The following is a 24329-nucleotide window of genomic DNA, read 5'->3' as shown; positions in this document are numbered from 1 at the left end:
TTTAAGAGTTCCAACATATGATGAGGAAGCTGAAACAAAAACAAATATGTAGGCACAGTAGATACTAAATTATCCAGGCTAGGAGCTGAGTATGACGTTCACGTAAATATGTTTTTAAATACTCGTAGAAAGTTTCAGAAACTTAATAAAATCGCCGATGATTTATGTAGCTCCCCGTTGACTGCTAACTTAAAATTCGTTGATGTTAACCCAAAACTTGATACTATTAATAAAGCTAAACATATATTAAAACGATTAGAAATAAAAAACTAGAAGATGTGGGCTTTAGTATATCGTTAACAAAATTAATCTAATTAAAATTCCACACAAGCAGATTAACACCATGGTATATACAGTAGCGTCTGACCAAGCATTATGATCACCACTCAATAAAACCATTTAACATCGCGCTGAGGTTACCGGTATATACGGGCTCTCAGCACTCGGTGTTGCATCATTTGTAATATCTACCACGATTTTACGGCAGTATTCACTCGCTCCGTCAGGTGGATCCATGTTATTGATGTTAGATCAAAACGATGAGGTCATATTTACAGTGGAACCTGAAAAAAAAAAATCTGCCTTATTTATTATTGGTGTCTTGATATAGTAGCTAAATTCCCTCCTAATTAAAATATAAGAGCCTTCCGATCAACGTTCAACGTGATATTCAGTGCAACATTATATATATATATATATATATATATATATATAATCAAGCACGTGAATGGCAAATAAAATTAGAAAATATCGTTGTCCAGAATGTAGTAAAAATAAAAACAATATTGTTGACGTGTAGTTATTGTTGATATAATTGTTTATTCAGCGTCTACTGTTATTGCTGGAACCGGGATATTATTATCAATAATAACAACGATGGCACCAATATCTGTAACAATCTGTGTTTCAGCTGCGACAACGATTGCCGGTATTCTTAATATCATTGCAACAAAATAAATATGCACGTGCACAAATGCAAAATTACTTAATTATATAATAAAATTACACACAGCAACGCTAGCATACGCCAAATTATCCTTGTTATTATCAACGAGCCTTAGTGATAGAAAAATATCAGATTTTCTTGAGTTCACGGAGATGATCAAAATCTAAAAGAAGTAATGACTGTGATTGATCAAGAAAATCAAGATTTAAATAACAATGTCAACTCCACTGACGTCGTCAGGCGAGCCACTTCAACAAATCTAAACGAACACAACCATGTCAAAAACAACACTGATACAGGTAAGCTCAATTAGTCCAATTTGGTGTTAACATTCCAACTGCAATTCCCGTGAAATAAATCGCATTAGCACAATTACGAACAGACAACAGCTGGCCAAATATCACGTCATTTGGTGGATTATAGGCGAATAATTCGCATGTATTTGCAAATAAAAATAAAGATGATGGGGCACATGTTTGGAATTTTGTTCCTATTCCTACAGGAAGTTATCAAGTCGAACAAATCAATGATGAATTTCAGCACAAAATAAAAGCTATAACCGGAAAAGAAGCACAAATAGGTATTTCAGTTCACGAACCAATGTTATGAGTTGCACTTGAAATATATTTGACAGATTACGTTGTTGATATTTATCAATAACCAATCAGATATGTTTCATGTTGGCCAAAAGATATGGACAACCACAACCAAAACTCGCTTATAAAAGATGATAAAAACTTTATAACAAGTCCAAAATATCAAAATATTTTTCCGTGGAATGGAACGTATGGCGTATACAGTCGACTCCGGTCAACTGCACAGTCTCGGTCCCATCACGAGACTGTGCAGTTAAACGGAGTGTGCAGCTAACCGAAGTACGGTACAGTACAGCTTTAAATCAGCACGGCACGAATATAGGTGAAGAATAACGTATAAAGATGATTAGAATCCACTCTTTCAACGTTTACTTAAATGAAACAAGAGTCTACAATGAACAGCACTAACGTCATATCGTTAAATCAAACACAGCGAAATTTACGATTTCCGAAAGAAATCGGCAATTGATGTTTACACACGAGTTTTACTAATAAGTTGGTGAATTGCCGACTCTATTTTGTAAAACGGTTCAAGCAGCTCACACTCTCTCTGTTCCATGAATCTGCGTAAATTATGGAGTGACTGAATAGCGACTTTAGATGAAACCTGGTCATCTACTGCGTCGTCGTCATCACTTATTTCGTCATTTTCTTCTTATTTTGTCGAGTTGTCGATTTCACCTTCTGTCTGAAGACCGTCATCTATTGCAACATATTGTTCGAATTCTTCTATATTCATGTCGTGTGGCGTTTCGAATGTGGTTTCGCCAATATAGGTGGGGTCATCAAGTGATTCGTCATAAGGCACCGAAAAACTGGTCCGCCTATAGCAGTTTGCTACGGTTGACTGTGTTATATTGCTCCAGGCATTTCTAATCATATGAAGTGCATCTGAAACAGTCAGCTTCCTTGTCTGGTTGGATGCTTTTTCTTCGGAAGATGATCCATCAATGTCTGAAAGCAGTTTTCGAACAACAAGCGATCTATAGAACTTCTTGAAATTCGCTATAATTCCTTGATCCATTGGTTGAATCAGACAAGTTGTGTTCGGAGGAAGGAAAACAATCTGAACATTTGACAGTTTGATGCCGTCGCCGTGAGCTGCACAATTGTCGCACAGCATAATGATGCTTCTCTTTTGCAAACGCATTTGATTGCCAACGCGCTTCAACCATCTCTTCCAAATTTCTGTCGTCATCCAGACGTTTTTGTTTGCCTCGTACTGTACTGGCAGCTTTTTCAAATTCTTAAAACATAGAGGGGATTTGCTTTTGCCAATCACCAAGGCATCCAATTTTTCGCTACCATCCATATTGCATGCAAGCAAAATTGTCAAACGATCTTTGGCAATCTTACATCCCGGTGCCTCTGCTCCTTTGAAAAACAAAGTCTCATCAGGTAACGCCCGCCAGTACAACCCAATTTCATCGGCATTGAAGGTGTCTTTTGGTTGGTAGTCTTTAAGGATTTCGGGTAGAACATAAATTACCCATCTTTCAGCTCCAAAGTCGTCTGCATCCTGTTTCTCGCCGTGTTGTCGTTTAAATTGAATTCCGTTGCACATTTTCCATCTTTCCAGCCATCCATTTGTTGGTTTTGAAATTATGCAAACCCGAGTCATTTGCCAATTTATTAGCTTTTTCAAGCAACAGTGCTCCACTTATTGGAATCTGTCGACTGCAAGCTTGAGCGAACCATTATAACAGCGCTTCTTCAACTTCTTCGGACTTGCCATCTCGTTTGCGCTTCTGAGAAGGATTGCTGTTATTTTGCCAGTCTTCAATGATCTTCTCCTTGTTCTTGAGGATTCGCGAAATCACAATGTGACTAACACCGAACTCAAGTGCAAAAGAGGAATGACTTCTGTTGTTCTCAACGCATTTTATGACCTCAGACCTCTGAGCTAACGTCAGGGATTTACACTTGTGACTAGTCATTTTAGACTGTAAAATAAACGCTCATAAATTCAAGGTTGAACTTCTGATGATTACCCCCTGGTTCAAATCACGGTTTAGGGTAAGGGTTCCCATGGTGTAATATGATTGTTCCCATGCTATTGCTCCCTGGTGGGCGGGAATATACATGTATCAACCACCTATGGCGTCCTTTACATGTCAATCATTTACAAAGTCGCATTTACCGGCCTAATTGTCGGCTTATTTGAAGCGCTACAGCAGTGGACTGGCAATAACTGATCCTGACTATACATTGTGCAGTTAACCGGAGTAAAATTGTAATGAATAATGTGCCACGGGCAGAACATTTATCGTGCTATTATCCGGAGTGTGCATTTAAACGAAGTGCAGTTATTTGAAGTTTGTTCCCATTGAAAAGCATTGGAAAAAAACGGGACCGGCGTGACTACGTGCAGTTATCCGGAGTGTGCAGTTAACCGATGTGCAGTTAAGTGGAGTCGACTGTATAATATTTAAGCTTTTAGTGGCAAAATAAGATATTTGGACTTTATAAAATGAATTTTGAACCCATTAATTCTGAGGTCAAACAATCAATCCAAAAAATTCAAAATCTGTTTTTGTCGTTATCACAACATTATAATGATATCATAAAACAACAGATCATTGAAACAATACAACATCTAAATCAATTAGAATCAAATTATAATCAGGTTTATGACACTTTCATTAAGGAAGTATTTAGCCAAATTACTTATTCCACCCGCCGTAGAAAACCATTTATCAATCATTATAAAATAACAGAAACGAATATGAGGGACCAGGTGGATTTACTTTTGTAGTGCCAAACCTTAATAAAGAGGAATTTTAAAAAAAATTATTAATGAAAACGTTCCCAAAATACTCGAGTCATGGAAAAAGGTAGCCCCGCCAGCATCTCTTTAAAAACAGAACAATGATCAATACGGTGGCGGGCGTCATATTTCACCTGAAATTGAAAATATGACCTAAACGTTTGAAGTCAATCTTGTATGTGACGTAAATGATGGCGGTTTTCAAATAGATCAAATCAGGTTCAGCAAGGGTATACTGGATATACATTTAGTCAGCAAGAACCTCCTGGATATTTGATTGTACAAGAACCTATTAATCCTGTTTATCTACGATATCATAATAATGTATTATCAAGAATACATGTCAAACTTGCTAACCAGAGCGGACAATTAACTGACCTGCGTGGAGAATTTGTATGCATAAATTTATTTGTAAAATCTTAACGCCATATTTTTCTAGAGTGATTTGCACATTAATCAAAGAGATATATTATATAAATGTACCAGCAAGTGAGGGTTTTTATACATGACAAAGAGGTACTTGAAAAAGCCATCAGAAAAATATTTACACTACCCCCAGTCGGTGTAGAATAATTTAATATTGCTATAGTTACTGATGAATTTTTATTGACGCAGGAACAGTTCGATGAACTGCGGAGAGAACAAACTGTTATGATCACTTGTGATAGAGATCAGAATCTGAATTATGCACATTCCTGCACTAAATTTGATCAGAAAAAATATCTTACCTAATTCTGAATAAATATTATAATCTGAAAATGTTTCATCAGATAGATATATTATAACAATATTTTTTTCTCAGATTTCAGAAAATTCTGTGATTTTGATGAAATTTGTTGAAATTCATTGCTTTTTAGCCCATTTTAGCTAAATATATCATAGAAAATTCGTGGAATGTCTCATTTTCGAAGGTGAAAGCCCCAGCGATTCTCTAAATGATAAATCGATAAATTGATACATTTTCCTTTTCCTGCTCATAAATCGACTAAAATGAGATGTATTGCAGCAACAACAAAACATACAACCATTACTTTTGACTGCATTTTATGAAAATTTAGCGATTTATCGACAAATCATTTTGAAAATTGCTGTGGGTTTTACCCATCGAATTTTACAATTATGATTATTTTCTATGATACAATCGACTCAATTATGTAAAAAACGATGGATTTTGACTGAACTTCACCATAATAAAAAGTATAATATAATCAGAATAAAAATAACTTTTACTTTCATAATCACTAGTCAAGACATGGACCCCAGTTGCTATAACTTTCATTGTCATCACTACTATTATCACAAGTAACAGCGTTTTCGTTTTCACGATCTGATATAATCTTCTTAAGTTGCCTCACGCGTATGCTGATAGTATTTTTTGTTTCGTATTCTTGATATAAATTTGACCTAATATATTCGATCGCGATTAAAAGTGAGACGAATTTATCCACTTTGTATCTTTAACTGTTGATAAAGATTTTATCATTACTTGGTGGATGATTTTATTTAATCGATATTCTGCTGGTAATGTGTAACCTCCCTCATATTGTTGTTGAATTGACTCAAAATCACAAATTATTTTTTCTAGATCGAGTTGAATTTTTATGCCATTATGTTTTAATTTTTAATTGCAGAAATAATATTGTTAATATTTTTAAAGTTCATTTTATTTTATTTACTACCATTTATTTCAATTAAATTTTTGACAAAAAAAAAAGATACAATTTTTTAGTTCTATTGACAGTACATTCCCCATGTGAACCCATAAATTGCCAACGACATTTTAACAGGTTCAGAGAGTACATAAATAATATTGTTAATATTTTCAAAGTTCATTTTATTTTATTTACTACCATTTATTTAAATTAAATTTTTGACAAAAGATAGATACAATAGTTTAGTTCTATTGACAGTCCCCATGTGAACCCATAAATTGCCAACGACATTTTAGCAGTTTCAGAGAGTACATAAATAGACAGCACTACCACCATGTGAAACCCTTGATTACCAAACGATATTCTAGTCGGCACAGAGAGTATATATATATATATATATAGACTGCACAACTCCCATTTGAACTCCTAGATTTTCAAACGATATTGTAACAGACGCAGAAGGCACGAAATTACACAACCGAATCCCATTGAATGCCTAGATTGTGAAACGACATTCTAGCAGATACATAGGGCTCGAAATTACACAACACAACCGCCATATGAAACCTAGATTACCAAACGGTATTCTAGCAGGTTCAGAAGGCACGAAATTACACAACACAACCTTATATAAAAACCTAGATTGCCATATGACAGTCTAGTAAGGTACATATACACATAAAATCCTAATTCTATATATATATATATATATATATATATATATATATATATATATATATATATATATATATATATATATATATATATATATATATATATATATATACGGGGTTCCTCTCAAGGTTCAACTGATTTTCGCATACACACCCAATAAACATCCTTGAGAGCATGCAAAAGATCACACACCACGTGCTGATATGGTGGGGTGATTTTTTTTTCTCTTGAAGTTCTAGGCGGGGCTGGGCCTACAATTTTATATAGAAAAATTGCGAAATATTCGCCACCATCGACAGTTGTAAGTCATGGCATTCGAACGCCAGACTTCGAGTAACAGAGTTATATACTTTAGTATTACACTACTTTCCAACATATACGGTTCAGAAATTATTATAATGTTACTTATTTTACAGTACTGAGTAAAATTTCAGCTTGAATTCATTTATACTTAGCAACTCGCTGTATAAAATAATTGTATAAAATAATTGTATATATATATATATATATATATATATATATATATATATATATATATATATATATATATATATATATATATATATATATATATATATATGTATGTATGTATATATATATATGTATGTATATATATATATATATATATATATATATATATATATATATATATATATATATATATATATATATATATATATATATATATTTCTGCCTTGACAAAGTGATATTTATTTTCACGTAACAGACCGATTATATTGCACATGTACAGCGTTTTCTTCTACCTTGATTTTGTTTGTAAGTTAGAAACCAAACAGTATGCTTCTACTAATTTGAACTATTATACATTTATGTTACTTCACTGATATCAATTATTACTTATATGGTTAATTAATTAATTACCATGACAAAATATATTACGACCTACGCAGAAATATATACTATATAGTTGTCTCTCTTGGTACAGATTTATCTCTCTTGGAGTAGTAGAAAATAGTGATTTATGAAGAAAATATAGTATAGAATTATCTCTCTTGGTGCAGAATTACCTCTCTTGGAGCAGTAGAAAATAGTTTTGTTTCAAACCTTTCCATGTACATACCCTCACGATGACATTTTAGTGTCCCATTGACATAAATCAGTTTGAAATGATAACTTGACAGTTGTATTATAACTAATTAACTACTGAATGATGACAAAGTATATAAATTAAATAAAATGTTTGAAATATAATCGAGATAACTTCTCAATTACTCTACCTAAGATAGCTTGAAAGTCATCTCTGTTAACAATAAAGGAAGATGTTTTTTGTTTGTGATGAAAACGCTGATTTGGTGATATTATCTGCGACACATAGTACTGAATTTGAATGAATATCGAAATATCTGGCAGCTGCATGCATCGACAGGAATATTATTTCTTCGATAGTCTCTGTATGTACAGCCTTAATCACCCTCTTTGCAATTGTTTTATATTTAACAGTACCATTACATGATAACTCGCAAATTACGCAAAGAATTATGAAAATTTAGGCCGTAGAAGTCATCGATGACAAGACGTATTCAATTACTCCGTAATAACATTCGAATATAAATCTGTGACACTAATAATTTGTCTTCCATCCAGCACGGAATCTTAGATAACCTGCATTATTAATAGTACCGACTGGTCTTTTGTGGTCGACAGCTACTGATTTCGCTTGCAGGTCTGTTCTTAGAATGATTAAATTATTACCCATTAGACAGGCTAGGTCAGGTAAGTTCTTTTACGATGTATGATTTTTGTGAAAAGACACTTAGCTAGCAGGAGTAAAATGCATTTTCGTCTTCCATGCTTGTATATAAGTGGTTTGAGTATCACCACAAAGTCACTCATAAGTTGTCAACTATCATCATAACAAGGGTTTGCTTATTGTCTTGCTTTGAAGTTACAAACGCCATGAACACATGTTTAATATCACCGATCAGTTGCTTTCGATGCTGTACAAATCAAATTTAAAATTGATGTTGGCATTAGGCAGCGGCAGCAGGTCTAGGATCCATACCAGCAGGTTGTGGGTCAGCTAAAGAATCCCATACAAGTTGTGAAATGTGTATGGTTATTAACTGAATAATTGGATGACTCATTAATAAACATCATTGTTGGACTAGCTGCTGTCATGTAGTCATCACTGTTTAGCTGGTCAGGGAATGGTCGACACATCAAATAGTCTAACAATAATGCTCTAATTTACTTTTATTAATAATAATAATAATAATAATAATAATAATAATAATAATAATAATAATAATGATAATAATAATAATACATATTCGGAACCTCTCCATGTGCTCGGTTCAATATCACTTAGTCACATGAATAGTTTAAGCAGGTTCATTTCAGTCTAAACAGACTTTTGCTTGTTTTAACCCTTTTCATTACCATGACTAATCATAGCCATCAGCCAGAATAAATCAAATGAGAGACTCCGAGCTTTAACTGAATCGAGCGAATAAATGCGCTAGCTAAGGCTTTTGTATATATCGTTAATAAATATACATATTTACAATTTCAGTCTTTTACTTAAGATAAGTTAAGTAGCAATGTTAACGTTAGACGTACAATCATTTTTAGTACTATGAAGAAAAAGATCAACCTTATATAAGAAAACCTCCACACCATCCAAGTATGTAATATAGCTCTTACTGTACAAACAGCATCATCAAAGATATCCTGACCTTCCACGTCTTATAATCAAATTCTTCCAGTATGCTCCTCTACTGTCATTATTGTCTATAAGCCTTGCAGTGCATATTGCCAATTTCCTTTTGGTTTGACTTCCTATTCGAGTCCACTTACTAATTATCTCCCTTAATGAGCGGAACACAGTCATTAAATAACTTGGAATAAGAAGGAATAAGGAGAACTAAATATATAATGTATAAATATTATGCTGACACTATTTAGGGACATAAAACATGCGCAAACTTTATTACCCGCATGGCATCGTTAACCACTGTATTACTGTTTTGATTAAGACTAGCAACTAATGACTTTACGGCTTGAATGGTCCCGTAAAAAACTAATTCTGGTAAACCAGCTTGTTTGTTCCTCTAAAATAAATGGCAAATTATGTAAAACTCTGCCAAACATAGCCAACATTACCTTTTAGTTGTTTTTGTTTTCATTGGATAAATCGAAAATATGTTCTCTTGCTTTTGACAAACATGGAACAACTTTAAATCTTCTTTTCTGAATATAATCTTGATATTTTCGTAATCGTCCAACTCTTCTTGAGTACTCTCTCTGCCAAACTTAGCCTTGAATATATCCTTGATGATAGGTATAGCCGTATGGATAGTCTTCACAAAATTCCAAAAACGTAATAACACTGCCTAATGTTAACCTCTGTAAACTTCTTGTTGTCTTTCTTCTATATATCCAGTGCTCGATCAATCCATCCAATCTGTTTAACCGCAACATGATCATCTCTTCCAATATTTCCTTTGCAACAAATATTTAAATTATGTTCTCTAGATGAAGTTCTAGGTTTTAAAAAAATATATTATCAACTTCTTATCTACTCAGTGATAATCCTTGCATGATAATCGGAAAAGTTGGATTTTTCTAAACTCGTTCACTTGTTTTCCATGCTTTAAAGCACATACTAACATTCCATGATCATGCTTCCATACAGCTTAACTATCTTCAATCTCCATTGGACCAATACAAATGTGAAAATTACGGCCATTACCATCAAATGAAATCTTCAATGGATTTTTTCGATTTCCAAAATCATCCTTAAATAAATTTCTTCAAAATTATCAGAGTTTACAACACTTTCTGTAATGGTGAAAGCATAAGATCTAATCCTCTTTCTAGTAGCATCCATACTCTCTACCAACCCCATGTTATATAGATTTGATGTGAACTGTATAATATCAAGCACAATCATGAAATATCCACAAAGTCAAAACAAAATATCTAACTATCGGAGTGGATTAAATAAACCTACAGAAAACATATATAACTGGCGGACCGGACTGGATGTAAATAAAAACTGACTTGCAATAAAAAAGGATAACATACACTACATTTATAAAATATTACCTTATTTAGTGACACTAATTAGGAACATTAAAGCTACACAAAACTATAATCCGCATTGCTATAACGTCTCTAAAGTCACTAAAAGAGTAGCAATTAACGTGCATATACTTTTACTGAATCATCTATAAATATAATCATCTTTTCACTTACATGCAGAGTTAAAACACAAGACTTTTGGGATAGTGTGTTTAGGGCTGTTATGGTATAGTTAATGTGATGGATAGCATTGTTGTGATATAAGGGAAATTCTGTTTTGTGAGAATTAATCTTTGTTTACATTCTACGCGAGCAAATGTCATTTTCGGTAGTGAGTATGTGTTGGATAGCATATTGATGTGATGGATAATATTTTTTGTAGCATAAATGATATATTTTTGTGACTATTCACTTTCTTCGTATACATTATGATCTAAAGCATAATAGTTTTGATATAATATGTTTAAGAGGTGTTAAATGGTATAGTTAAGATGATGGATAGTATTTATTGTGGTGTAAGGGATACTCTATTCTGTGAAATGTCATCTTCGTTTACATTCTTATCTAATACATAACGTTTAGAGTGTGAGTGTCTTTGTTTGTCCCTATAAAACTCCCTTTGTCCCTATCATATTCATTTCACCTATATACCTACCAACACTAGCGCGTATTCAGGTCATCCACTTGCAACACTGTTGCCATTATTCCCATAGACTCAAGATCCTTGTCTCTTCCTACGTGTACCTATTGCAAGAAGAAAGGACACGGTATATATGATTGCTACACATTGAACAATATATATCATAATTAAGACAGACCTATTCCAAATGCTCTTATTTCTAAGAGGTCAAGGTCACGGTCATATATTGAAAGCAATACATTTGTTGAGTCTAATAAACCCCAGACTAATCTTTTTTATGGAAAATTATGAACCATTCATATCGAAGGGTTCTATATCACCCGTGGGTGATTCGGCAAATCCTATCTTTGTTGAAATGTGAACGACACAGGAGTTTCGCAGTTTTTCTATTGTTAGGCACTTTGCCTTTTTCTGTGAAGTCTTCTACTAGTGAGAGCGTTTTTACTCAGGGAGAAGAGTGTAGCATTGTTTATGTTCCTCCCCACTGTGTAAATTTGTCATCGGGCATAGTCTCTAGACCCGTAACTGTCAGCACAGTATCTGTTTTACCCGTTGAGGGCATTCATTTATTACTCGGCAACGATATAGCTGGAGACAAGGTTGTGGTTAATCCACTTGTAACTGACAAGCCTTGCTCGGATCAGGAAGTCATCTAATTTAAATGAATTCCCTAAATTATTCCCAGCTTGTGCAGTTACCAGAGTTATGGCAAAGAAAGCTCTGGAGAATGATATTGATAAGGAAAGTATTCCTTTAGCTGACACATGTATTGGTCAGGCGTTTGACCAGGAAACTTTCACTCCTTGTCTGGATGAATCAGAACGTATTGATCACAGTGATCCTCTTTATTTTTACAGTAATCAGGGTGACAAACTACAATCATTTGTCGTGAAACAGGATAAAGATCCTGAGATATCTTTGTTTCAAAAGGCCATTAGTAAAACTGAAGCTGCTGAAGTCCTTGTCTGATATTTCATTAAAAATGGAATTCTTATGCGAAATTGGAGACCTCCGGAGGTACGTGCTGGTGATGAGTGGTCAGAGATATATCAAATTGTAGTTCCAAAAACTTACAGACAGGAAATACTTAGTCTGGCCCATGAAACTCTTTTGGCTGGTCATTTAGGGATTAATACAACTTATTATAACACCTTGACCCGCGTCTATTGGCCAAAAATCAAACGTGATGTTGGTAAACACTGTAGGTCTTGTCATACTTGTCAAATAGTAGGAAAGCTCAATCAGAAGATACCTAAGGCTCATCTGCAGTCTATTCATGCCTTAGACGAACCGTCTAGTAGAATTATGGTAGATCGTTTTTGTCCGTACCTAAGACCAATTCAGGTAATTAATGCATGTTGACCATTATGTTTGCAACAACGAGGTTTCCAAAGGCAATTCATTTGAGGAATATTAAATCTAAAACAGTTGTAAAAGCTTTGATAATTTTTTTTTACTCCATTTGACCTTTCCAAATCTGTCCAGTTGGGCCAAGGGTCAAATTTTAGGTCAGGAACTTTTCAGCGTATACGCTTGAAGATGGCATTCAGCAGTTCAAGTCAAAAATGAAACTATGCTTCGACTGAACTACAATGTAGTGAAATTTTGAGTCTGGTAATAGCGTTCTCTCTCTTTTGCTCATTCTTCAAAATTGTCTTCAGATTAGATATTGCATCGCTTACCAAGTTAAAAAGAAAATGAATGAGTTAAATTATAATATTAGTGCTCCTAGGATCTAACAAAATTATAGGAGTTCCAATATATTGAAAGAGATAGCCAGGTTAAACGTGCAATTGATTTAGTTGTACCTGTCCCACTCAGTGAAGATTTAAGTGAAGGAATGTCATCGAAATCTTCTGATATTGGAGTGACAAATATTCGGAATTCAGAAATAATGAAAGATCTGGACCAGCAACTTTCACATTTGCAAGAGCAAGAAAGAAATAAACTTAAACAGTTATTATTTGAATATAAGCTCTTACTTCCAGATGTTCTTACAAGAATAGACACAATTTTACATGACGTTGAAACTGTAAATTCCTGTGAAACAAAACCCGTACATGATCAACCCTCTCAAAGAGGAATACTTGAGAAAAGAAATTCAGTATTTGCTGGACAATGATGTTATAGAGCCTAGTAAAATAGACAGGAGTTCACCTTGCATTATTGCTCAAAAACCAGATAAAACTTTTCGTATGTGCATTGATTATAGGAAGATGAATAGTGTATCAAAAACAGATTCATCTCCATTACCAAGAATAGAAGACTGCATTGATAAAATTGGCAATGCAAAGATCTTCTGCAGAGATTTTGGCAAATTCCACTAACGGAAAGAAAAAGAAAAAGGAAGTTTCGTAATTCGTGACTCCAGATGGACTTTATCAATATTAAGTAATGCCTTTTTGGGATGAAAGGGTCGCCAAGTACTTCTCAACCTCTTATGAATATGATTACCTCTGGTCTCGACAATTGTGATTCTTACATCGATTATGTCATCATCTACAACGACACCTGGAAAAAATATTTAACAACAATTCGGAAATTCTTTGATAGACTCACAGATGCAAGTTTGACAATTAATTTATCCAAAAATGAGTTCTGTCTCGCTAGTGTAATATTTTAGGACTTATCGAGGGACATGGACCAGTTAAACCTATATATGATAAGGTCAAGGACATCTCTGAATTCCACGTTAAAGTAAATAAAAAGCAACTGATGCGATGTTTAGGTATGGCTGGATACTATCGGAAATTTTGTTCCAATTGTTTTGTAATTGCTGAACCTCTGACACATTTGTTGGGTAAAAAAAACAAGTTACTTTGGACTGAAAAATGACAGGAGGCTTTTAAATCGTTAAAAGCCATACCTAAACGCGCGTCAGTTCTTACAGCTCCAAATTTTAGCCAATCATTTAAATTGTATGTTGATGCAAATGATGTTGATGTTGAAGCAGTTTTAATTCAAGAAGATGAAATTGGTATTGACCATCCAGTGTATTATTTTTCTAAGAGATTAAACAAGGACAAACGAAATCATTCAACATTCGAGAAGGAATATTTGGCTTTGATATTCTTATTTCAACATTTTGAAGATTACATTAGTTCAGCTCCTTCTTCCATTATGGTGTTTAGTGACCACAAACCCCTTACTTTCATAGGCAAGATGAAAAATTAAAATCCAAAACTACTAAGGTCGAGTTTGTTGTTACAGAAATATGAAGTTGACATTACGTATATCAACAGGAAATATAATTTAATAGCAGCTGCACTTTACCGTGCATGACAATATATTATTTCATGTACACTTTATATAATTTCTAAGAGTTCTTTTTAACCTCATGTATTATTAATATATGGTAAAAAGAAAGCTTTATCATAAAAATCTTTCTTTTGCTTTATGGGGCAGTGATATAAAAATTTGATTTATTTATATTTGGTTTAAATTAATTGTTTTTAAGTTTTAAAATCTTTTTATTTTTAGTTTTATTACTTGTCAAAATAGTGTAGTTTTGTTTACCAGGAGCTCGATACTATTTCAGAGAATACTTTGACCTTGACTCTTCAGTTGTAAACAGGTAAAGCTGACCTAGTTCCCGACCTTGATTTAGAAATCAGTGAGAGAAGTAAACAACTTTTAATTTTTTTATTCTGGAGTAAAATTATTGGATTTTATCAAGGTCATACTGAGGCTACGTGACTTTTTTTAATATGTAAACAGCCCCCATTTCACAATTCTGGACTTCCGAAATTGCGCGTTAGTTAGATTTAATAGTGATGTTTGGAGAGAGATCTCTGAGATGGGGCTTTTTCTTTACACTGGAAAGTGTGTGTTTGTGACCATTTTGGGAATACCATTTTAATGTCAATTCGAATTATTTGGATCCTGAAAGATGAATTCTTTTTCCTGGAAATATTTGGTGCTCATACAGAATTCTTGGACAAAATTATTATTGAAATTTTATTCTGAAATTCAATGACAGGAATATTGTTGACTTTGGAATAAAACAGAACTGTAGACAATACAACACCATACTGACTGCAGTATACGTCATCGCCTTCCATTTTTGGATTCTTTTGTCGGGACTCGAACTTGAATTCATCAGAACATTTCATTACTAGGACTTCTAAAATTTAATTCCTTGATTATTCTTGGATTATTTTTGGATTTGCTTCTTAAACCGTAAGTTCTTATTTTTTCATGTTTGCAGTGTTTTTCCAGGGAAATTAACACTTTGCTAAATTTTTCAAAGGTTGTTGTTTTCACGCTTTCTTTTGTTACAGTTTATTCGAGCCTAAACACGTAACATAAGACCGTGCTATATAACTACAAAAATGTATGATAACACGCACCTTTATATACTTAAGACTAAAGATGCGCTTCCAGGAGTAGTCACAGAAGAGTGAATAAATAGAAAGAAGTCATCGACGCGTCGAATCTATAGCAGCATGTAATAATCCACTGTTATGAACCTAGGTCTTCAACTTTGTAATAGAAAGGAGCGCAACCAACATATTTTGTAAAAACAACAAACAAGTCGATTCTCCACGTTCAAACGTGAAACATGATGTGACACTTACAATATTGTGAATTTACTCCGAAATAATCCTAAATGTCTTATCAGAATTCCAAAGCATGGATTGTTTAAAATGACTTCCAATAGTCTTGAACGTTCTGATGCACCAATAGTCTTGATTATGCTGATAAAGGTATAGTGCAATCCAAAATACTACACTAATTATGTAAATTAGTACATATAAATTCCTATGACCGATTTAGATAAATAATTCTTCTAGATTTATATCTGAACATAACTATAAATGCCGATAATTTCATTCCGTACACTGGTCCTGAAATAGAAATGAAATGGTTGTGTTGTATGCCGAAGTCCACACATATATATATATATATATATATATATATATATATATATATATATATATATATATATATATATATATATATATATATATATATATATGTCTGTCTGTCTGTCTGTCTGTCTGTGTGTGTGTGTGTGTGTGTGTGTGTGTGTGTGTGTGTGACTGGAAGTGAATGAGAGTAATTTCTGAAGGAAAATTCCACCAATTTATAAACAGGTTTAGCTATGACCTCACTTGTTATGCAAGCATCTTGTTTACTGCTTAGAATAATGCGAAAGTAAGGTATAGAAAAATTCCACACACAATCCTTAATCATGGACATAAACACTCAATATATAACACCCTTTGCTGCCCTGACGCCCGACTAACATGCTAAGAAGAACTATTTGATCGACTTGGCGAGATCGTTTTTAATTATCGATGAGATTTTGCAGCACCGATTTTAAACTGAATAGGTCTTAGTGGCGTTTGATCGTCTATTGCACTGCACTTAAAAAAGAAATGATGGTGGATGGGGTGTCTATTAATATGATCTGGTTGACTCATCGACCAAACACATAACTCGACCTGGATTATGCGGGTTAGCCGTGCATATAATATCATGCAGAAACATAATAATTTTATGACGCTGTCTTGGTGAACAGTTCCAGTGTAGGGAGTCACTATTTCCTTAATCCAACGCGTTTCTGTCAATTATGATATGCTGAGTCCCGTTCTTGACCATCCTACCACGGGACAGCAAGCCCCATACGCCACTCCATGGCTGTGACGTGTCGAGTTGGAAAGAAGAAATGTTGACATGTTCATACTTAAAAGTCATGGCAGGAACAACTTATGAACGCAATCTTTATGAGATGGAACAAAGACTGCAGCGTCGTAGCATACACACCACAAACAAATTAAACGGCAGTGACCACTAGCACATATCTCATTCCTAATGTCTTGTTAAAAGACAACTAAGGCAACAAACTCAGCATAGCGAACGTTCCTTCCCAGAGCAATGTCATTCGTGAGAGCTGATATGACGCATACGTATCTGAGGCAACTGGCCGATTTTGCGGAACGAGTTGAGCTCCTAACCTTTTGGAACAGAGACCGCAAGATCGTAGAGGACCGCCACGGCGCAGGAACTATCGTTGACCGCGGCGCGCCTTATTGCAGTTTATCTTTATATGGGAATTCCTAACGCGTTTAAGTGCAGGAGGATGGGTGGCTGCTGGCTCCGCGCGCAGAATGTGTTCGATCTGTTGAAAATTATTGAGCCCTTGTTCCCATTTACAATGAACATTCTAATGAGGGATGTATTCCTTCTGGACTTGCCTTGGCGTAGATAGGTAGCAGCTTAATCTGACGCCTAAACGGCTCGATGTTCATCAAATCATCATAGCTTGATCGGAACCTCAATTGCAAATCGCTGTGCCAGATGCACTAGAATTGAGACGCTTTTGTACCATGAGTAGCTCTATGCAGGTTTGTCACAATGACGAAGATGGGTTTTTGATTGATTGATTGATTTATTTTTAACGGCGCATCGGCACTGTTAGGCTATTTAGCGCCAAACAAAGTGTTATTTCTATAATCTTTTGTAACGTATAAAAGGTCCTATATCGACCAGCGATATAAAAGAACAAATGGTAGAAATTAAAAAACGGTAAGATGATAACGGTGCAAAATAAAGCTTCCCGATCAACGGGAGATGTAAAAATGATGAATAGTTATTAAAATGGGACGGTATATGTATATTGCATAAAACTGCACAAGGTGATAGCATAAAAGTCAGAGTTTAGGGTAAATATTTACGGCTTTCAGGAACTCTATAATACGAGTGATGTTTATAGTATCAAAAAGTTCTTTCATGTCATGCAGAATGTAATAACGATCGCGCGTAGGTTGTAGGTCAAAGCACTCTATCATAAAGTGCTTGACAGTGAATGGTTCATTGCAAGAAACGCACTCTGGAGGGTCTTCACCTTTTAGTATGTGGGTGTGGGTGATATAAGTATGACCAATTCGGATTCTTGCAATGACTATCTCCTCCCTACGAATGGTTCTGTAGGAAGGAGTCCATTCTCCTAGAGTTGGCTTGATGCCATGAAGTTTGTTATTTACAGCATCATTCCATGATGCCTGCCACTTCTGACGAAAGAACTTTCTGATACAAGGTTTAAAATCAGTATATGGTATTTTAAAATCAGATGGTTCTTGAGTAAGGGCCATTTTAGCAGCGCGATCTGCATTTTCGTTACCTTTAATGCCAATGTGGCTAGGTAACCAACAGTATATTATATTGTGGGAGATACTCAGCTCGGTATTTTTTACGAGTATGTTTTTTAATAATGGGTTCTCCAGTTTTCTATTGTGTAGTGACTGGAGTACTGATAGCGAGTCGGAGAAGATGATACTGTTTAAAATGTGTTTCTTTTCTATATGTTGCAGAGCAAGGTCTATTGCTCTGATTTCGGCTGTAAAAATTGATGCTCCGTTTGGTAAACGAACTTGCGTTGTGTGATTTCCACAAACAAAGGCTGCAGCAGCCTTTTCCTCATCCTTTGATCCATCCGTATAAATTCTGGTGTAGTTTTTAAATTCGGTGAGGAGTTCATGGTAAGAGTTGTAGAGGACAGAAGGGTTTGTTTCGGATTTTTTGCCATCGTGTAGCGTGTAAAGAACTTTTGTTTGTTTAATTAGCCAGGGTGGTATTTCGGAGATGGACGTTTTCTGAATTTTAGAAAGATCTATATTTGTAGTGTCAAGGCTGGATGATATTCTAATGCCAAAGGAAGGTATGACGTTTGGTTTATTTCCGTATAAAGTTTTGTATTTGGGTTGAAAAACAGCCGAAAAAGCAGGATTCAGAGGGTTTGATTTTAATTTCAGAGCATACTGTGCGGAAAGCATTTGTCTGCGATGCGATAACGGTGGTTCATTCTCCTCAGCTAGAAGGCTTTCACACGGGGATGTTTTAAATGCTCCCAGAGCCAGTCTTATTCCCTGATGATGAATTGGATCAAGCATTTTAAGATATGACTTTCGGGCTGAACCATACACAACGCAACCATAGTCTAGTTTGGAGCGAATAAACGTTCTATATAAATTCAGGATGACTTTTCTATCAGCACCCCAGTCAGTGTGTGCTACTACTTTAAGTAGGTCAAGTGCTTTTAAGCATTTGGCTTTCAAGTGTTTTAGGTGTGGAATAAAAGTCAGTCTTCTGTCAAAGATAATACCCAAAAATTTTGTTTCCTCAACAACTGGAATAGGTGTTCCATCCAGTGTGAGGTTCGGTTCATCGTGATGTTTTCTTAACTGACAAAAATGCATGCCTACCGTTTTTGATTTCGAGAATTTGAAACCGTTTGCATTGGCCCAATTTTGAATTTTGTTTATATTTTGCTGCAGTTGTCTTTCAATTGTATGCATGTGCTTTGACCGATAACATATTAGAAAATCATCAACGTATAACGAACAATCCACACCAGGAGTCAAACACTTGGTGATGTTATTAATTTTGATGTTAAAGAGCGTCACAGATAAAATACTGCCCTGGGGCACACCCATCAGTAGTAAAGGGGGATACATTAGCGACAATGGGAATTAGCATTACAGACCCCCCTGGGACAGATTAGCGACAAGGGAAATTTAACACGGAGAAAAATCGTGGGTCAGATTAGCGACAAGGGAAATTAACATGGGAATAAATCGTGGGTCACTCTAGCGACAAGGGGAATGTAACATGGAACTATAGTGTGGGTCTGTCTAGCGACAAGGGGAAATTAACATGGGAATAGGGGACTGTATAGCGTCAAAGGAATTTAAACACGGTGGGTCTGTCTAGCGACAAGGGGAAATTAACATGGGGAATAGAGTTTGGGCTTTTGGGATTTTTTTTTTAAATTTAAATTTAAATTTAAATTTAAAAAAAGGGGTAGGCAATGGAAAGGCTATCTCTTTTCGAGAAATATGGCTGGCCCTGAAAAGGGCCTTTGGATTTATGTTAATATGCCCTTAACATAAAGGGCATCTGTGGCATCTTCTTGTCCTCAAGCTGCGTCTTACAGCAGGGCCATACATCAGAGTCCTCTTGAGGCAACCTTGTCTCTCTATGTAGACTCTTCGTATCCACAAACTGCTGGTGGTCCTGTGGACAACGGTTCACTTGGATCGGACATACATGAGCATGTCCGTCCTGAACATCATTGAAGACACGAAGGTGGAAGATTCAACGTCAGTCCACATCTTGCGGCTACGAGAATAGCTGAGTGAGTGATTGCACTGAACTGCGCTTATTTATAGGTACAGGTAGGATTGAAACGGATTGAGTTCATTCACCAATCCAAACACGCGTTACAAAATTCAGTCAGCCCGCATCCAATCCGAAGAGAGCAGTCTGTGACGTCACGTAGTCTATATAGATTTGCTAGCGCTTGTGTGCAGTCAATCTATGCGACAGTGATTCAACATGACGGAAACTCAGAAAACGATCCATTGGGGTGCACCAGCAGGGGAGACTGCCCAAGGGAACCCGGACTTACTTTCAGAAGAGGTACATTGGGATTTTGTGGATTTTCTTACCTCGCAAGAATTTGTTCCGGAACCTTCGTTACCATCTTCATTACCGCAAGTGGAGAATTTTAGACAGAGACAGAAAGAAGAATTGGAGAAATTTATGCAACGACAAAAGGAAGCGGAACAAGCTTTTCTCCTACAGCAACAGCAACAGCAACAAGAAGAGGTAAGAAAAAAACAACAGCAACAACAGCAAGAAGAAGTAGCAGCAAAGAAACAAGAGGGTGAAAATCAAACGGCTACGGTACTGTTGGACATTTTAGCGGAGTTAAGAAGTCTGAAACAAATGTAGCAGACTTCTTTATCACGACCGAAGAGAATACGACCTTCCCGAGCTAAACAGGCCAACCCTGTGACTAAGCCTATCGTACCACCCTTAGTGATTTCAACCCAATCATCAGAAGTAGGCCTTGGCCGTGGCAAAGGCTTAAGGCAGTTAAAGTTGATTGGTTAAACTCACCCCTACACCAAAATAAAAAGGCCCTTTTCAGGGCCACCCACATTTCTCGAAAAGAAATACAATTTCAATTTGCCAATCACTCAAAAATAAACCCCACCCATTTTACCTTATAGTACGTGTCTGTGTATGAGTGCGTGAGTGTAGCTTCTTATTTTAAAATCAAAACTCAAAGACACTTACCTTATATCATTCATGTATTCTTTTATCCATTTTTTTACAATCCAATTCACAATTCACCACAGAACACTTTAATTAAAAGTTCATTGACTTCTTCTTTCTCCTTGTTTAGTCTCTCTGTTTTTTGAATTTCTTCACCGTTTTTTCCTCATTTTCTTCCCTTCTTCTTTTCTTCTCCTGTTTCTTTGCTTCTTTTAAATAGAATTGTCTTCTTTCTTCCTCTTCTTCCTCTGAAGAATCCCTCTCTTCTTTCGAAGAATCCCTCTCTTCTTCTGAAGAATCCTTCTTTTCTTCTGACTCCTCTTGTTTCTTTTTTGGGCAATCTGGAGACCAATGTCCTTTTTCTTGACAATAATAACAGGTATCTTGACTTTTGTCTTTTTTAGCCCCTGTTTTTTTTCTTTTTTGACGGTCTGGACACTCTGAAGACCAATGCCCTTTCTTCTGACAGATATAGCAAGTATCTTGACTTTTATCTCGAAAGGTCGAAAGGAAGGAGAGTAGTCCGTCGGCTGGTCTGAAGAGAATTTTCTAATGACCCCTCGCAAAGCTCTGACGAAACGTTCCATCTGGGTAGTCTCTTCCATCGTTGTGCTCGGCTTGAGAGTGAAATCAATAGTGAAAGGACAAGACACACACCCTTTTTATATACGCTGGTTTGCCAAGACTATAAATTAGTCTATGGTGTTTAAACTTGAGTCATTTGACGTTTTGCACTCAAGATGAAACGATCCCATTCATTCGAGAAGAAAGAAGAAGAAGAAGAAAGTAAGAGGCAGAAACGTGATCTATCTCCTCGTACCAGGGCTGAAATCTTGGCACAAATTCATGCCAGTGATTTTGAAGAGGACATGAGTGAACCAGAATCCGAACCCTCTAAACCAAGTTCACCACCCTTAGTCAACACTGAAAAGTACTATTCCATTCGAGAGACGGAAAAGCGCTCCTCTAGAAAATTTAGAACCACGGCTTACACCTACACGGTGAAGTTTAAAGATTTCAAGGCCGACGTACCCTTGGAGAAAGCAGAAGGGTTTATCACCGAGATGTGGGATTCTTTGCTCACCGCACTCAAGCGACAATGTCAAGCCAAAGAAGACGATCGCTTGACACTATCGATAGATCACGACGGTTTGAAATCCCCTGTTTGGATCGAGTTTAGCAGACCCGCAGAACTGACCCCTTCCAAAGTCATGGACAAGATTCAACACGTACAACAATCTAATGACCAGTTTGACATCACCGATGGTAAAGCCACACTGAAAATGACCCACGTCTCTCCTCCTCAAGGAACTGGATGCAAAAAGATGTTATTGGTGGACGACCTTCGCAACACCAAAAAGAGTCTCGTCCGAATTAACAACCCTCAAGACCAGATGTGTTTAGCCCGTGCCATCGTGGTGGGACGAACCTATGCCAACAAGAACGACACTGTAGAATGGAAAAGAACCTGGAAAACTATTCAACGATGCGATCGAGCCAAACAACGAAATGAAGCAGAACTCCTGTTGCAACAAGCCGGACTGTCCAAAGACACACCCTGTGGCATTCCTGAGATGCAAAAATTGCAAGATGCCCTAGCTCCACGCTACACCTTGAAAGTGCACCCTCAAGAAATGCGCGGGTCTCTGTTGTTTCGAGGCCAAGACTTTAAGGATGGAAAATACATTCATGTCTATCATCACGATGACCATTTCGATACCATTACCAGTATCACTGGATTCCTGGGATACGGTTATTACTGTGAGAAATGTGACCATGGTTATAACAATCGAGAGCAACACAAGCATTGTGGATTGAAATGTTCAGGATGTTTGGGCTCTTCACCCTGTCTGAGCGAAGAACCAGTGCCTTGTTCAACTTGTCTGCGCACATTTGTCAGCCCTACCTGTTACCAACAACATCTGAAAACGCAAGGTTCACAGAAGAAATGTGCTTGTCAACTCCTGAGATTGTGCTCTACGTGTGAACAAGTCATACGTACCAATAATACCAAGGCACACGTATGTTCAGGAAAGAAAAAATGTCACATTTGTCACCACATCGTGGACTTGGAACACCAATGCTACGTGCAAAAATACCAACCCCCACCAGAGAAAGAGGACGGTCACAAGAAGAAAGGCAATTTCATCTTTTTCGATTTCGAATGCATGCAAGAGACTGGCATTCACATTCCTAATTTCTGCGTGGCTCATCGAGCGTGCGAGAAGTGTATTCAAGAACCTATCTTCAGTCATTGCCATCACTGCAGCAAGATTCCTGGAGGACGTGAAAAAATCTTTCGGGGACCAAACACGTTAGCCGATTTTGCCCAATGGGTCTTAGACCCCATCGACAAGACGTGGAGCCAAGAGGACATCGAACGTTACGGAGATTGTCATCGTCATGCCACGGTGATGGCTCACAATTTCTCCGGATACGATGGACAGTTTCTTCTCAGATACTATACGGAACAAGGCACCGAACGTCCTAAAGTGACTTTGAACGGAGCCAAAATCATTTTCATGAAAGTGGGACAAGTACAGTTTAAAGATTCGATGAGTTACTTGGCCATGCCTTTGAGCCGAATGCCTAAAACGTTTGGAATGACAGAAATGGCTAAAGGGTACTTTCCACACTTTTTCAACACGGAAGCCAATCAACACGCCGTTCTACCCCATTTGCCTGAGGCTCACTATTACGACCCCGACAACATGCGTACCGAACAACGAGAAGCTTTCTACGCTTGGTACCAGGCTCACGCCTCGGACCCTTTCGACTTTCAGGAAGAAATGCTAAAGTATTGTCGTTCCGACGTGGACATTTTACGGCGTTGCTGTGGAAAATTTCGAGAACTGTTCATGGAACACGGAGGGGTCGATCCTTTGAAAGAAGCTTGCACCATTGCCAAAGCGTGTTCCTTAGTGTACCGCCAACGATTCATGCC

This window comes from Sinohyriopsis cumingii, chromosome 7, assembly GCF_028554795.1.
Source record: "Sinohyriopsis cumingii isolate HCF-2022 chromosome 7, ASM2855479v2, whole genome shotgun sequence".
NCBI classification, from domain to species: domain Eukaryota; kingdom Metazoa; phylum Mollusca; class Bivalvia; order Unionida; family Unionidae; genus Sinohyriopsis; species Sinohyriopsis cumingii.
The sequence above is the reverse complement of the archived record's forward strand: the minus strand, read 5'-3'. Positions refer to the sequence as shown.